This window comes from Gracilinanus agilis, chromosome 6 (assembly GCF_016433145.1).
Source record: "Gracilinanus agilis isolate LMUSP501 chromosome 6, AgileGrace, whole genome shotgun sequence".
Taxonomy (NCBI): domain Eukaryota; kingdom Metazoa; phylum Chordata; class Mammalia; order Didelphimorphia; family Didelphidae; genus Gracilinanus; species Gracilinanus agilis.
In genome coordinates this window covers 77,290,783-77,307,881 of record NC_058135.1, presented here as the reverse complement: position 1 = coordinate 77,307,881, position 17,099 = coordinate 77,290,783, and positions in this window count along the sequence as shown.

The window sequence follows — 17,099 nt, the reverse complement described above, 5'->3', positions numbered from 1 at the left end:
GCATAATATTAATTTTCAATATTATATTAACACAGGAAAGTGTCTTACTTTGAAGTCAGGATTGCAGACTGGAGTCAGTCCAATTCCAAGTCAAGATCTGAACCCAAATCACCTGGGTCAGCTCTTGAGTCATCTCTCATGCAATGAGAAAGGTTCTAGATGGATTAATGTTTCAAACAGGCATCATACTAATTAAATTATATGAGTTATATAGAATCAGGATTATAGATCTCAGAGGCCATCTGGTGCAAGTCCCTCATTTTATTGGGGTTGAAGTCCTGGGAGTCAAGGACTTGCCCAGGGCTCTACATATAGTAAGAATTATTAGTAGGATTTGAACTTGGATCCTTTGAATTTGGAGCCAGGGTTCTTTACATGAGATCTTACTACTTCCCTTGTGGAAGCAATTTGTGAAATCTATATATTATTAATATTCTCAGATTCTTTTGTGCTATAATAACAATCATGGTACATGTAAACTCATTGCATGTTTGGAGAAAGAGTACCACTGATGTAAGATGGGCTGTGAATTCCAAGAGTGTTATCTCATGATATTCATAGGTTTCTCTTGTTATTCCTGAGCATCTCTGCCTTTGCTTGCTTAGCTTGATTTTAAACCCAAAGTTTTAGGATTGGGTTAATTCTTTGTGTAGGGCTAAGGTACACTGTACTTCCATCAAAAGCTGTTGGGACAACTAAATGAAATAAAGTATATTAGATTTGTAAATCCTAATGTGCTCCATCAATAAATACTAGTACTTACCATTCTTATTTTCTTCTCGTTCAGTTGTTTTCAGTTATGTCTGACTCTTCATGACTCCATTTGTTTGTTTATTTATTTATTTTTATTTATTTTTTTTGCAGAGATGCTGGTGTGGTTGGTCATTTTCTTCTCCAGTTCATTTTACAGATGAGGAAACTGAGGCAAACAGAGTCAAGTGACTCACCCAGGGCCACATAGCTAGTAAATATCTGAATCCAGATTTGAACTAAGGGAGTTAAATCTTCCTGATTCTGGCTAGGCATTCTAGCCACTGTCCTACCTAGCTGTCATTACTATGGCCTTGGCCAAAATATGTAATTTCTTTTTTCTTTTTTTTTAATTTTTATTTTGAATATTTCCCCCTAGTTGCATGTTTCATGTTCTTTCCCTCTCCCTCAAACCCTGCTAACTCCTCTTAGCAGATGCACAATTCCACTGGGTTTTATATGTATCATTCATTGATCAAGACCTAATTCCATATTTTTGATAGTTGGACTAGAGTTATTGTTTAGTGTCTTCATCCCTAATCATATCCCCATCAGCCAATGTGTTCGAGCAGTTGTTTTTCTTCTATGTATGTAAACTACATACAAAATATGTAATTTTCTTCTGTGTATATAAATTACATACAAAATATGTAATTTCTGAAGGAAAGCAAAAAATAAAAATTTATCCAAATATTACAAACATCATTTAACCAAATATTACAAACATCATCCCCTTGTATTTTGTATTCCTAAATGCTAACCTTTATTGCTTAGTCTCTGCCTCTATTTCCTTTGCCCGACAAAATTTATTTCCTCTACTTTCATTCACTCTGAATGTTGTTTTCTGTTCCACATCATCAGCAGTGTCATGGAGAAAGGGAGTAGATGGCATGCTTTTCAAATTCATAGATGACAATAAAGTAGATGACATAAAGTTGGAAGGGTTAGCTCATTCTATTGAATGACAGAATGGGCTCCAGAAAGATCTTCACAAGCCAGAATAATGATGGAAATTAATCTGGATAGTTTTAAAGTACTATGGTCAAGACTTGTGACATCATTGGTACTTTATAGTTATTGGTTTTTTATTTGTGTTTGACAGTTCATGACCCCATTTAGGTTTTTCTTGGCAAAGATACTGAAGTGGTTTGCCATTTCCTTCTCCAGCTCATTTTACAAATGAAGAAACTGTGACAGATAGGATTAAGTGGTTTGCCTAGGGTCACACAGCTAGTAAATATCTGAGCTCAGATTTGAACTCAGGGAAATGAGTCTTCCTCACTCCAGACCTGGCACTCATCCACTGAGCTACCTAATTGCCCTTTGTCTTTACATTGCCAAAGTTTCCCCCTCTATTCTTCTTCCCTCCAATCCCAAGTTAATGCAATCTCAGAATGTCTAGAATGAAGAAAATGAAGTTCTACTTGGCCTTAGTGAGACCATATCTGGGGTTCAGTTCTGTGCTCAGCTCTGAGCCCCCTATTTTAGGCAGGACTAGGATCGTTGGGTAGTGGACAGATAGCCAGCTTTAAGTTTAAGACTAAGTTCTGCCTCTGCTGCATACTGGCTGTGTGATCCTGGGAAAATCATGACTTGTAAGTGCCCTTGGCAGCCCTCTGACAGTTTCAGGTCTGTATTAGTAGAAGGAGTTTCCTTTCCAGGGGTTCCCCACATCAATGAAATTATAGGTCTAGACAGAGAACAAGGATGATCTGAGGTTGAGGACGATGGCCAGGATGGGGAGAGGATTAGAAACCTCCCACCAGGGAGGAAGGAGAGGGGATGTTTAGTTTGAAGAATGGAAGACAGAGGGGAACATGATAACTTTTAAAATACTTAGATTTGCTAGTGATGGACCTTAAATACCCCAATCCAGGAAAACTTTTATTATTAGTCCACTAAGAAAACCTGAGAGTAAATGGTTCTTATTTTTTTTTTGTTAGTCCACTAGGTGGCAAAGTGCATAGTGTTGGACCTAATGAGGAAAACCCAAGATGAGGCACTAGTTATGGGATCACTGGCAAGTCACTTAACCTCTATTTGCCCAAGTTTCTTCATCTGTAAAAGGGGGATAATTATAGCACCTACCACCCAGAGTTGTTGTGATAATCAGATAATATTTGTAAAGTACTATATGATTGTTAGCTATTATTTATTTGGTGAAATACTGGTGTGCACAGAAGGTTCTCATTGGGCATTTTCCTTTAAAATTTTTTTCTATTGATATCTTGCTTTTATTATTTAAATATATTATTAGCAATGTTGTCATTCTCATTAATCCATTATTCTTATTTATTTTTCCAATATATCCATCAGTCTCATTCCTCTACTCCACTTGTCTCTTATGAGAAAGAATAATTTTTTTTAAAAAAGGAGGAAAAAGACCAGTTCAACAAAACTAACAAATATACCAAAAAACCTAACATCATATGTAGTGATGCATATCCAAAGTGTCTTATCTCTGCAAAGAAAGGAGGGAGGTGTCTTGTTTTCTCTTGTCTTTGAGGCCAACTTTGGTTATTATTTCAAACATTAATTTCCCATTTTATTTTTGGTCTCTCCATTTAGATTGTTGCCATTCCCATAATATTGTTTTCCTACTTCTGCTTACTTCACTTCTTATTGATTCATATGTCTTGCCACACTTTGCTGTACTCATCATGGGATTCCTTTCTATTCCTTACCATGGCTTTCTTAGAGGTTCCCTAGTTGATGGAATCTCCTTTGTTTCCAGTTCTTTGCTATCGCAAAAAGTGCTGCTATAAATATTTTGGTCTGTTTAGGGCTTTTCTTTCTGTCTCTGACCTCCTTGGGGCATATACCTAGCAATTAAATCACTAGATCAAAGGGTACAGACATCTCCCAGAAGCCTATATTTTGCTTCATTCCAGCAATGTACTGCCCAAGAATTTTCCCTCCTTTATTATATTATAGTCATTTCCTAATATACTCTGCTGCAGAATTTCCCCTTGTAACAAGGAAAAACATAGAAAAATATAGGGAAAAAATGAAAAAATAGAGAAAAATCATTATCTGAGGAAAATAGATATATTTGGCCATATTTGACCAAAGAGAAAGACTAGAGATGCCTCACTATCTTGAAGACATAGATAGTGAAATTACTGGCAAATGATTGAGATAAAGTAGTAAGGTGATTATCATAACAATAATATTGTAAAGCCTATAGATTCTTAGGTTCTCACACAGAAAATGCCAAGAAACACAATGACAGGAGAGGAAGAAAGTCCAAACAACCTGAGCCAGCTTTTGCTCTGACTCTGAAATACTATCATTATGTGAATACTATCTTTCCCTTTTTGCCCTCTTGGTTCTGCTCACTTGACTTTGCAACACTTTCTATCAGTCTTTCTAGGTTCTTTTTGTGATTGTATTGTTTGTCATTTCTCCTGGCATGATAGCATTCCATTCATTACAAGCATATATCACAATTTGTTCAGCCATTCCCCAATTGCTAGACGAGCCATTTTCCAATTCTTTGCCAGTACAAAAAGAGCTGCTAAAAATATTTTTGTACAAGTGGGTCCTTTTCCTCATCTTTGATGTCTTTGGGATACAGATCTAGGAATCAAAGGGATGCAGAGTTTTATGGCTCTTTGGGCAGGGTTCCATGTTGCTCTCCAGAATGGCTATATCAGTTGAGAGCTCCACCAACCATATATTAGTGTTCCAGTTTTACCATATCTTCTACAACATCTATCATTTTCCACTTTTTTGTCATATGAGCCAGCATGATAGATGTGAAGTGGCACCTCAGAGTTGTTTCAATTTGTGTTTCTCTAATTAATAGCGATTTGGACATTTTAAAATATGACTAAAGATAGTTTTAATTTCATCTGGGAATTTCCTGATTATATCCTTTGATCTTTTGTCAGTTGGAGAATGCTTTATATTCTTATAAATTTGACTCAGTTCTCTTTATATTTGAAAAATGAAGCCTTTGTCAGAGACATTTGCTATAAAATGCGCCCCTTGTTTGCCTTTTAATATTGTTTGCATTTTTTGTTTGTGCAAAACAGTTTAAATTTAATGTAGTCAAATTTATCTATTTTATATCTTATGATATCCTCTATGTCTTGTTTGGACCTAAATTCTTCCCTTATCCCTAGGTCTGACAGGTAAACTATTTTGTGTTCCCCTAATTTTTTTGTTATCACCCTTTTTTTCTAAAACATGTATGTATCCATTTTGACTTTACCTTGGTATGTAGTGTTAGGTATTGATCTGTTCCTAGTTTCTATCTTACTATTTTCCAATTTCCCCAAAGCCTGGATCTTTGAGTTTGTGAAACATTAGATTACTATGGTTATTTACTACTGCCTATTGAATGCCTAATCTAGTCCACTGATTCACTGCTCTGTTTTTTAGACAGTACCAGATTGTCTTTATGGTTCCTGCTCTTTAATACAGTTTGAGATATGGTACAGCTAAGCCACCTTGCTTCATATTTTTTCCCCATTAATTCTGTTGATATTCTTGGCCTTTTGTTCTTTCAGATGAATTTTATTATTAATTTTTCTAGCTCTATGCTACTATAAAATAGCTATTTGTGAATATTTTGGTGTATAAGTATTCTTTCTGTCAAGGTATTCCTTGAAATATTTTCCCAAAGGAATTGGGTATGGACAGTTGAGTAAACCTTTCTTGTGGGATTCCAAATTGGTTTTTAGAATAGTTATACCATTATAGCTATTGCAGGCAGCTAAGATGTGCAGTGAATAGAGCTCTGGGCATGAAGTCAAGAACCATCTTCCTGAGTTAAAATCTGGTCTCAGACATTTACTAGATGTGTGACCCTGAACAAATCACTTAACCCTGTTTTCCTCAGTTTCCTCATCTGTCAAATGAACCAGAGAAGGAATGGCAAGCCACTCTAGTATCTCTGCCAAGAATATCCCAAATGGAGCCACACAGAGTCAGACATGACTGAAAAAAATGACTGAATAAAAACAGACCAATTGACAACTCCATTAATACAATATTTATAAAAATAACGTTAGCTAAATTTTATATAGCAATTTAAAATTTGCAAAAAGCTTTACAACTATTGCCTCATTTCAATATTATAATAAAACCCTGTGAAGTAGATGCTTTCATTATCCCTCCTTTCCATATAAGGTCCTTGGAGCTCCCAGTGGTTAAGGGATTTACCCAGGATCATACAGTTAATACTGTAAGTATCTGAGGCAAAATTCAAACCTAGTTTCTCCTGACTACCAAATCTATCTTTCTTTTCTTTTCTTTTCTTTTCTTTTCTTTTCTTTTCTTTTCTTTTCTTTTCTTTTCTTTTCTTTTCTTTTCTTTTCTTTTCTTTTCTTTCCTTTTCTTTCCTTTCCTTTTCTTTTCCTTTCTTTTCTTTTCTTTTCTTTCCTTTTCTTTTTCTTTTTAAACCCTTACCTTCCGTCTTGGAGTCAATACTGTGTATTGGCTCCAAGGCAGAAGAGTGGTAAGGGCAAGGCAATGGGGGTTAAGTGACTTGCCCAGGGTCACACAGCTGGGAAGTGTCTGAGGTCATATTTGAAGCTAGGACCTCCTGTCTCTAGGCCTGACTCTCAATTCACTGAGCTACCCAGCTGCCCCCTCTATCTTTATTTTCTAATTCAAGTTGCTGCTTTAGTTTTCCCAAATTCCTTCTAGAATTAATTATTTCTCTATTTTATCATATTTCCAAATAGGATGAGTATAATATGAAACTTCAGAATTTTCATTTACATTTCAGTTATTTATTATTTAAGGCCTTTGCGGGTGAGTATCTGGTTACTAATAATTTCATGTTACAGTAAAAAGAGCTCTTGCTCAGAAATTGGAAGACCTGGGTTCAAATCCTGTCTTTGACACTCATTGCCTGTATGACATTAATTTACTTAATCTCTCTGGACCTCAGTTTCCCTATATGTAAAATAGGTAAGAAGGTCTAGGAAATGCCTTCTAGATTTATAGCTATGATTTTTTGGCCATATAAAATAGGAGTTTTTAATTTGGGGTCCATGAATTTGGTATTTAAAAACTGTACAGAAATGTATTTCAATATAATTAGTTTCCTCTAAAATCCTCTATATAAATTTCTTAAATATTTAAAAGTGTTATTCTGAGAGTAATCTTTTTTCTGATTGCCAAAAAGGTTCATAACTAAAATTCAATTCTATGACCTCTTCTCTATGAAAATTATTTCATTTGAATACCTGTATTGTTATAATTATTGGTAGATTTAATACATTGTTCAAGGTCTGCAAGGGAAGGGAATATTTAAATCTATTTTCTGGGTTCATGAACAAACACACTTATTTACTGTTCTTACTCTCTGTTGCCCCATTCCCCAGGTCCATTTGGCTATTGATTTATAGAATATCTAAACCTAAATTTACCTGGCTATAGTCTTGGAAATTTGGAGTAGGACCAGTGAGATTGATTACTGAGCCTGAAGTCCTGGTTCTCTCAAACATGGAAATTTATTTCAGCACATTCCAAGAGTTCCTTTTCTTTCAGGAACTAAGCCAGAAGATGGCATTGCAGTTCCTGTCTTTGTCTACATCTCCACTGCAACAAGTTATTCATTAAAAGAATTGCAGGATCCATTAGCCTCCCTCAGCCTAACAGGAAATAAATTTGTTTTTGCATCTTCATCAAGGAAGATGCCATTACTGTCTGCAATTTCCTGGGCTAAAGATTTTTAAATTTTAAATTTTATTGTTGGCACAACAATGTGAGAAGCTCTTATTTCAATTGAGGTCTTTATGTGCAAGAGAAGAGTACTTAATACCATAAGCAAGAAGGAGTTGTGTAAGTAGTTAAGGGTGTCCAATATTTTCAGTTGAGGGAGGGAAACGACTGGATATTATATCAATAGATATAGAAATGAATTATCTTTTCTTTTCTTGTATGCTTTCAGAAGTCTAATAAACCCTAAAGAAATTTCTGTGAGATTTCTGATATTTTTCTTGTCTAAAACTTGCCAAATTGCTACTCAGCAATTTTTAATAATTAAAATTGTGGGATGTAAATATTTCCTCCCATTTTACAGAATATTCCCTTTGTTTCTAAAATATATTTGACTGAATTTTATTTGACTGTCTCTGAAAACTTTATTTGACTGTCTCTGAAAACAAACTAACGATTTTCATCAGTCATCTCGGTAGACATTATGTCACTGGTTCTTAGAACAGACATAGAACTTTAACTAAAAGGAAATGGGAATTAGTGTTGATCCTGAAGTCACAATGGTATACAGTAAATGGTATTTGATACAGGGCAAAGACCTCATGGTTTTACCCTGTAATAAGACAAAAAACTAAAGAGTCAATAAAATAAAGCAGAAATGGAGGTTAACATCACTGGGGTAACAAACACAAGGGAAAAGAAAGAGGAGAAACTCTTAACTACCAGGCACATAGCTCCTTTCTAGGCATTGTGGTAAGAACTTTACCATTATTATCTCATTTGATCTTCACAATAACTCTGGGAAGCAAATGCTATTATTACTGCCATTTTACAGTCAGGGAAAGGGAGGCAAAAGGATTAAGTGATAAATGCCCAAAGTCATTCAGCTAGTATTAGAGACTGGATTTGAACTCAGGTCTTCCTGACTCCAGGTCTATCACTAGAAAGTTGGCCTCTGAGTCAAGAAGAAATATTTTTTTAAACCCTTACCTACTGTCTTAGTATCAATTATTTTTTTTTTCTTTTTAAACCCTTACCTTCCTTTTAAGGTCAATTCTGTGTATTGGTTCCGAGGCAGAAGAGAAGTAAAGGTGAAGCCATTGGAATTAATTATGTGTCCAGGGTTACATAGGTAGGAAATATCTAAGACAAGATTTGATTGGAGGACCACCCATCTCTAAGCCTGGCTCTCTATCCACTGAGCTAGCTGGCTGCTTCCTTTATAATAACCCAGAGGCAAGGGCTAGGCAATTGGGGTTAAATGATTTGCTCAGGGTCACACAACTAGGAAGTATCTGAGGCCAGATCTGAACTAAGAAGGTCTATTTTCAAGCCCTGTTTCTGCTACATGCTGGATCTGAGACCTCAGGTGAGTTGCTTAATAATCTTAGTGCCTTGACTAATTCTCTGAAATTTTAAATAACAGAGTTAATGCTTATTCATACTGATCAAAGGAGATCTTCACTGGGAATCATGGGTCCACTAAAAAAACAAACATCCTAAACACTTTGAAAAAATTCACCTTTATTTCTGAATACATCTTTCTCTCCTCCCCTATGTAGAGTTGAAAAAAGGTGGAGGGGAGAAAAAGTTCAATAAAATTAGCCAACCTGTCCACCTGGTCAAATTCTGCCTTTGCTATTGATTATCAGTGTGACCAGGAAGAAAGTAATTAATCTCTTGGAGCCTCATCTATAAAATGATGGAGCTTCACTAAATGACTACTAAGGTCCCTTCACTCTAAATCTGTAGGTTCTAAATCTGTGGGATTCTGCGATCTCATGTGATATAATCAGACTATTCTAGTCTTTCACTTTGACAAAGAAGACTATGTATAACTCTATCATTCCAACATCTTGGTTTCATCAGATTGTTTAGTGTTCCAACACTGTAGTCAGGCAATCCATTTGATGGTCTTAGAAGATTTCATTTGTGCATGGTTTCTCTCAGTCTTAATAGAGTCTGGAAAATACTAAAACTTTTTATCCTTATATCAAATGAGATAATGTATATAATATAAAAGAAAGCTATCGCTTGTGATTATTATTACTTCAAAGATCACAGAAAGGTATTTCAAATATAGGTGCTTTGAAATAGAAATCCTTCAGGACAAACAGTAATTCAGTAGGCTATTAGGCAGGTAAGCTTAGGGCAGAGACAAGATAAAGATTCATTTTTTAAAAGGGAATTTAAGGTCTCAGCCTCTTTTACTCTAAATGTTTTGGCTATATCTGTTTTGTAGCAAAAATCCTTGTAAAGTCAGACTCACTTATCATTTTAGCAGACTCAACAAACAGAAGCTTTAATTTTTAAAATCTATAACAGAGGAAAAAAATGAATCTTGTTTTCAAATTACTGAGACTATATCTTGACAAAACCTTTTTTTTTTTTTTTTTGCAAAACTCATGTTGTATAAAGACTGACAGAACCAGTTCCTATAATATAAACCCACCATGCAGCTATTTAAAAAGGCAGTGAGATTGTTCAGTGGATAGAGAAGTGAACCAGGAGGGAGGAATTGTTTTGTTGTTCAGGCATTTTAATTGTATCTAACTCTGTGACCTCATTTGGGGTTTTCATTGCAAAGATACTGGACTGGAATGGTTTGCCATTTCCTTCAATAGCTTATTTTACAGGTGAGGAAACTGAAGCAAATGGAGTTAAGTGACTTGCCCTGGGGCACACAGCCATAAGTCTCTCAGGCCAGATTTGAACTCAGGTCTTCCTAACTCCAGGAATAGCAGTCTATCCACCAAGCCACTTCGCTATCCAGAGTCAGGAAGAGCTGAATTCAAATCTGGCCTCAGACATTTACTATCTGTATAACTCAGGGACAATTACTACAGGGCAAAACCTCTCTTTGCCTTAACCCATGGGAGAAGGAAATGGCAAATCACTCCAGTACCTTTGTCAAGAAAATTGCAAGGACATCACTGGCATGCTATTGTTTGTGGGGTCATGAATAGCTGAACACAACTGAACAACACCTCAACTCTTTACATGCACTTGTAATCTATTAGAAACGACACAAAATTTAACTTTTATTTATTTCCTGTTGTTTCCATTCAAAGTTTACAATTGCAAAGAAACATTAATGATTTCAACCTAAATGTACTTTAATTCCATCACATGCAAATTTTGCTAAATGTGTAAAAATGTGTAAAAAATTGGTGACTATTAGAAATAAGTAAAAGGAAAACCATAGTATAAAATCATCTCTTCCTAGCCTTACATTCAAGATATTCCACAAGTTGGCTTTATATTTTAATGAATAAATGGCTTTCTTCAAGTCTCCTGAAATCTTACCTCCTGCAAGAAGACTTTCCCAGGCAAATCCTCCTTGGAGGATGAGGGTGGTGACAGGCAATGCTTGAATCTGGAAGTGGTTCAGAGTGGGAATAACAAACTGACTTACTGGGATATAGAATCCTATTTTACCCTATAGAGAAGTAGGAGGGGAATAATAAGGGAGGGGAGTAATATAAAGGAGTGGGAATTGGTGGGGATGATTAAAAACAAAGAACTTGTGTGGAGGGACAGAATAAAAAGAGAAAGTATAGGATTAAAAGGGGAAAATAAGATGGAGGGGAATACACAGATGGCAATCATGACTGTGAATGTAAATGGGCTAAAGTCACCCATGAAGTGGAAGAGGATAGCAGAGTGGATTAAACAACCAGTCTGATAATCCTTAAAGATCATGCCTTCTCTCTGAAAAATATGTTGCTTACTTCTTGTTTGTACATTATTATTTACATGTTGTCTTCCCCACTAGAACATGAGATCCTTGAGAATGTGGATTGTTTTCACTTATTAAAAAATTCCTAGGTCTTATCACATTGCCTGGCCTGTAGTAGATTCTTACTAAATACTTATTGATTTGAATGAAAAAGCATTTATTGAGTGTCTGCAAAAAGTTTACTAAGACAAAAATAAGAGTCTCTACCATTAGTAAATACACGGAGACTATATCTATAGGAGTGGTAGCCAGGAAGGGGTGTTTTCATTTGGGAAGTCTCAAAAATGGTGAGTGGAACCATAGGGAAGTTGATTGGCATAATCTTTCTAGTAGTTATAGCTTTAGTGGTTTGATTAGATTTCCTGAAAAAGAGATGAGAAAGGACAAAGGAAAGAGGTAACAATAGGGGAGCAAGAAAGATAGTAAGAAATGTGGTTCAGGTGGATTGCAAAGCCTTGCTAGGGCTTGCTAGATAAATGGACCACCTAACCAAGTAAGGTTGTACTCAGAACACCCATCAATCTAAACAACAAAGGGCTAGAGTTCTGAGTGGGTTAAGACCCCTCAGGAATCTCTTTCCAAAATTGTTTTTCACTGCTCCCTCATATGAATTCTTTTCTTTAATCAGATGTATCCAGGTATCATAGGATCATAGATGTTCATGTGGAAATGACTTTGGAATCATAGGATCCTTGAATTGAATCTAGAAGGGATTGTAGAGATCATCTAGTGCAGTGATGGGTAAACTTTTTAAAGAGGGGGCCAAAGGAAAGGAAATGCTCATCTGTCAGTCTATTTCTAAGGCAATTCTTTCAAAGTTTCATTGTATTGTATCCTACTCATTGTATTTGTCAGATTAGGAATAATGTCACTTGGCCTGATAGAACATTTCAGGGGGCTGCATCTGGCCCATAGGCCATAGTTTGCCCATTACCGATCTAGTCCAATTTTCTCATTTTATAGATGAGGAAACAAAGGTCTAGAGAAGTTAGGTGACTTATCCAAGGTTATACAAGTAGTAAATGGCAAAACAGTGATTAAAATCCAGGTCCTCTGACTTCAAATCCAGTACCCTTTCCATTGTATCTTGTCTACCCACTATCAATGGATCATACCAAATCTTTTTCACTTCAGTGCTTTTACTCATACATTATGTTCTTCTGCAGTGTAGTCTTCTTCCTTTCTATATCTAAATTTCACTCATCCTTCAAAGCATGGATCAAATCTTATCTCTTCTATGAAATATTTCCTGACTCTGTCAGCCCAGAGTAATCTCTACTGAGTGAGGTAGGTGGCTCAGTGGATAGAATTCTGGCCTTGGAGTTAGGAGGACCTGAATACAAATCCAGCCAAGATACTAGTATTGTGATTGTGGGCAGATAATTTAACCCTACTTGACTTGGTTTCCTCACCTGAAAATGAGCTAGAGAAGGAAATGACAAACCATTCCAGTATCTTTGCAATGAAAACCCCAAAATGGAGCCACAAAGAGTTAGACACAACTGAAACAATTCAACAACAATACCAAGCTACTCAACTCATTGACACTTACCATATATTGATTGTCTTGTTTTATTAGTTATCTTTTTCTTTGCATGTATCCTATTTTCCAGTGGGATGATAAATTTTTCTAGAAGAAATGTCTTATGCCACTTCATATTGCTTATAGTATCTAAAATTAGTGCCTTGATTTGCATTTCTCTAATTATTAGAGATTTAGAACACTCTCATGTGCTTATTGATAGTTTTGATTTCTTTATCTGAAAATTGCCTATTCATGTCTCTTGCCCATTTATCAATTGGGGAATGGCTTGATTTTTTATACAATTGGTTTAACTCCTTGTATATTTAAGTAATTAGACCCCTGTCAGAGTTTTTTGTTATAAGGACTTTTCCCCAATTTGTTGTTTCCCTTCTGATTTTGGCTACATTCTTTTTGTTTGTACAAAAGCTTTTTAGTTTGATATAATCAAAATAATTTATTTTACATTATGTAATTTTCTCTAACTCTTGCTTGGTTTTAAAATCTTTCCTTTCCCAGAGATCTGACAAGTAAACTATTCTATAGTCACTTAACTTATTTATAGTTTCCCTCTTTATATTCAAGTCATTCACCCATTCTTAATTTATTTTGGTGTAGGGTATGAGATGTTGATCTAAACCTACTCTCTCCCATATTGTTTTCCAAATTTCCCAACAGTTTTTGCCAATAGTGGATTTTTGTCCCAAATGTTGGGCTCTTTGGGTTTATCATACACTGTCTTGCTGATGTCACTTACCCCAAGTCTATTCCACTGATCCTCCCAATCGTCTCTTAGCCAGTACCATATTGTTTTGATGACCACTGCTTTATAGTACAGTTTAATATCTGGTACTGCTAGGCCCCCTTCCTTCACATTTTTTTCTCAATATTTCCCTTGATATTCTTGATCTTTTGTTATTCCAGATGAACTTTGTTATAATTTTTCCTAATTCAGTAAAAAAGTTTTTTGGTAGTTTGATAGGTATGGCGCTAAATAGGTAAATTAATTTGGGTAGAATGGTCATTTTTATTATGTTAGCTCATCCTACCCATGAGCAATCAATGTTTTTTCAATTGTTTAGATCTAGTTTTAATTGTTTGGAAAGTGTTTTGTAGTTGTTTTCATATAATTCCTGTGTTTGTTTTGGTAGATAGATTCCTAAGTATTTTATATTGTCTAGGGTGATTTTGAATGCTGTTTCTCTTTCTACCTTTTGCTGCTGTGATGTGTTGGAAATATATAGAAATGCTGATGATTTATGTGCATTTATTTTGTATCTTGCAACTTTGCTAAAGTTGTTGATTATTTCTACAAGCTCCTTAGTTGATTCTCTAGGATTTTTTAAGTAGACCATCATATCATCTGCAAAGAATGATAAGCTTAGTCTCCTCATTGCCTATTTTGATACCTTCAATTTCTTTTTCTTCTCTAATTGCTACTGCTAGTGTTTCTAGTACAATGTTAAATAATAGAGGTGATAATAGACATCCTTGTTTCACACCTGATCTTATTGGAAAGTCTTCTAATTTATCCCCATTGCATATGATGCTTGTTGATGGTTTTAGGTATATACTGTTTATTATTTTTAGGAAAGGTCCTTCTATTCCTATACTTTGCAGGGTTTTCAATAGGAATGGGTGCTGTATTTTGTCAAAGGCTTTTTCAGCACCTATTGAGATGATCATGTGATTTTTGTTTGTTAGATTGTTGATATGGCCAATTATGTGGATGGTTTTCCTAATGTTGAACCATCCTTGCATTCCTGGTATAAATCTCACCTGATCATGGTGGATGATCCTCTTGGTCACTTGCTGGAATCTCTTTGCTATTATTCTATTTAATATTTTTGCATCTATGTTAATTAGGGAGATTGGTCTGTAGTTTTCTTTCTCTGTTTTTGATCTACCTGGCTTTGGAATCCCAACATTCTGGCTGGCAATTTGGAACTATGCTCAAAGGGCTATAAAAGAATGCCTGCCCTTTGATCCAGCCATACCATTGTTGGGTTTGTACCCCAAAGAGATCATAGATAAACAGACTTGTAGGAAAATACCCTGGAAAATGAGGGTATGTCCTTCAATTGGGGAATGGCTGAACAAATTTTGGTATATGCTGGTGATGGAATACTATTGTGCTCAAAGGAATAATAAACTGGAGGAATTCCATGTGAACTAGAAAGACCTCCAGGAATTGATGCAGAGCGAAAAGAGCAGATCCAGAAGAACATTGTACACAGAGACCAATACACTGTGGTAAAATAGAATGTAATAGATTTCTGTACTAGCAGCAATGCAATGACCCAGGACAGTACTGAGGGACTTATGTAAAAGAATGTTACCCACATTCAGAGGAAGAACTACAGGAGTGGAAACAGAAGAAAAACAATTGCTTCAACACATGGGTTGAGGCGGACATGATTAGGGACGTAGACTCGAAACTACCACACCAATGCAACTATCAACAATTTGGAAATAGGTCTTAATCAATGACACATGTTAAAAACAGTGGAAATACGTATCAGCCATGGGGGGGGGGTTTGGAGGAGTGAAGGGGAAAGTAAGAGCATGAATTATGTAACCATGTTAACTTTTCTAAAAAATAAATATTAATAAATGTTTTAAAAAATAAAATTAGTGCCTTGATCATGTTAGTTGCTGAATAAATAAAATTTGTTAATTCCTTCCTCAATGATTATATTCAGTTCCCTTGAAAAGATATCATGAAATTATTTGTACCAAAAAGACCCATTCTCACCAAAGAATAGTTATAATTTTAGTTGTCCCTCCAAGGTTGACTCTGAACTTGGGATTTGTGAAATATGTGCCAACCTTAAAACAGGAAGATATGGCAACCCATCTAGGGCAATGATGGGCAAACTTTTTAAAGAGGGGGCCAAAGGAAAGGAAATGCTTATCTGTCAGTCTATTTCTAAGGGAACTCTTTCAAAGTTTCATCGTATTGTATCCTACTCATTGTATTCGTCAGATTAGGAATAATGTTACTTGGCCAGATAGAACATTTCAGGGAGCTGCATCTGACCCACGGGCCATAGTTTGCCCATCACTGATCTAGGGGATGCCAGCTAACCTGGTAATGTTGGGTTTTGTGTGTGGGCAGAGAATGGAGAGGTAGTTGAGAATTTTAGTAAAATGATAAATAGGCTGCCTGGTCTCCTTGGTTAAAATAAGTACTCATTCTGAAGAAATCCCAGACCTTTAAAATACTGGCATATATTGCAATAAAACAATTTATAAATCTTATTGGAATATTTCATTATCTTTTTTTTTAAACCCTTACATCTTATTTTTTAATTTGTTTTGTTTTCCTTTTTTTATTTTAATAACAAATTTCCACATGAGTTTCCCAAAGTTATATGACTCATGTTGTCTTCTTCCCTTCTTCCATCCCACCTCCTGGAAACAATTAATCTGGGTTATACATATATTGTCATGCAAAATTTATTTCCATATTATTCTTTTTTGTAAGTGAATAATCTTATAAAATTCAAACTCTAAATCATATATCCAAATAAACATATGTTTTCATCTGCATTTAAGATCCAGTCATTCTTTCTCTAGAGGTGGATAGCATTCTTTTTCATGTTTTAGAATTGTCCAGGATCATTGTATTTCTGTTAATAACAAAGTCTATCACATTTGATCATCCCACAGTATTTCAGATACTGTGTATAATGTTCTTTTGGTTCTGATTATTTCACTTAGCATCAGTTCACTTAGGTCTTTCCAGATCTTTCTGAAATCATCCTGTTCATCATTCCTTATGGCACAATAGTATTTCATCACCATCATATGCCACAATTTGTTCAGCCATTCCCAAGTGAGGGACATCCCTTTAGTTTCCAATTCTTTGCCACCATAAAAAGCACAGTTATAAATATTTTTGCACAAACAGGTCATTTCCCCTGCTTTTTTCTTTTATGTCTTTGGGATACAGACCTAGTAGTAGATCAAAATGTATGCATTCTTTTATAGCCCTTTGGACATAATTCAAAATTGCCTTCCAGAATGGTTCAATTAGTTTACAGTTCCACAAGCAATGCATTTATGTCCCAGTTTTTTCACATTCCCTTCAACATTTATTACTTTCCTTTACTGTCATATTGGTCAATCTGCTAGGTGTGAAGTGGGACCTCCAAGTTGTTATATATCTTCTATCTTGGAATCAATACTAAGTATCGGCTCCAAGGACGAAGAGTGGTGAGAGCTAGGCAACTGGGGCTAAGTGACTTGCCCAGGGTCACAAATCTAGTGATTTGGGTGTGGTGAAATTAGGGTCTCATCCAAAGAGTTTTACAACTCAGACTCATTCCACAGTGAGGGAACAAGCTTTATTATGAGAGTATAGCAGTAGTATAGGATTAGAGTTAGCTAATGGGGAGTGTAAGTAGATAG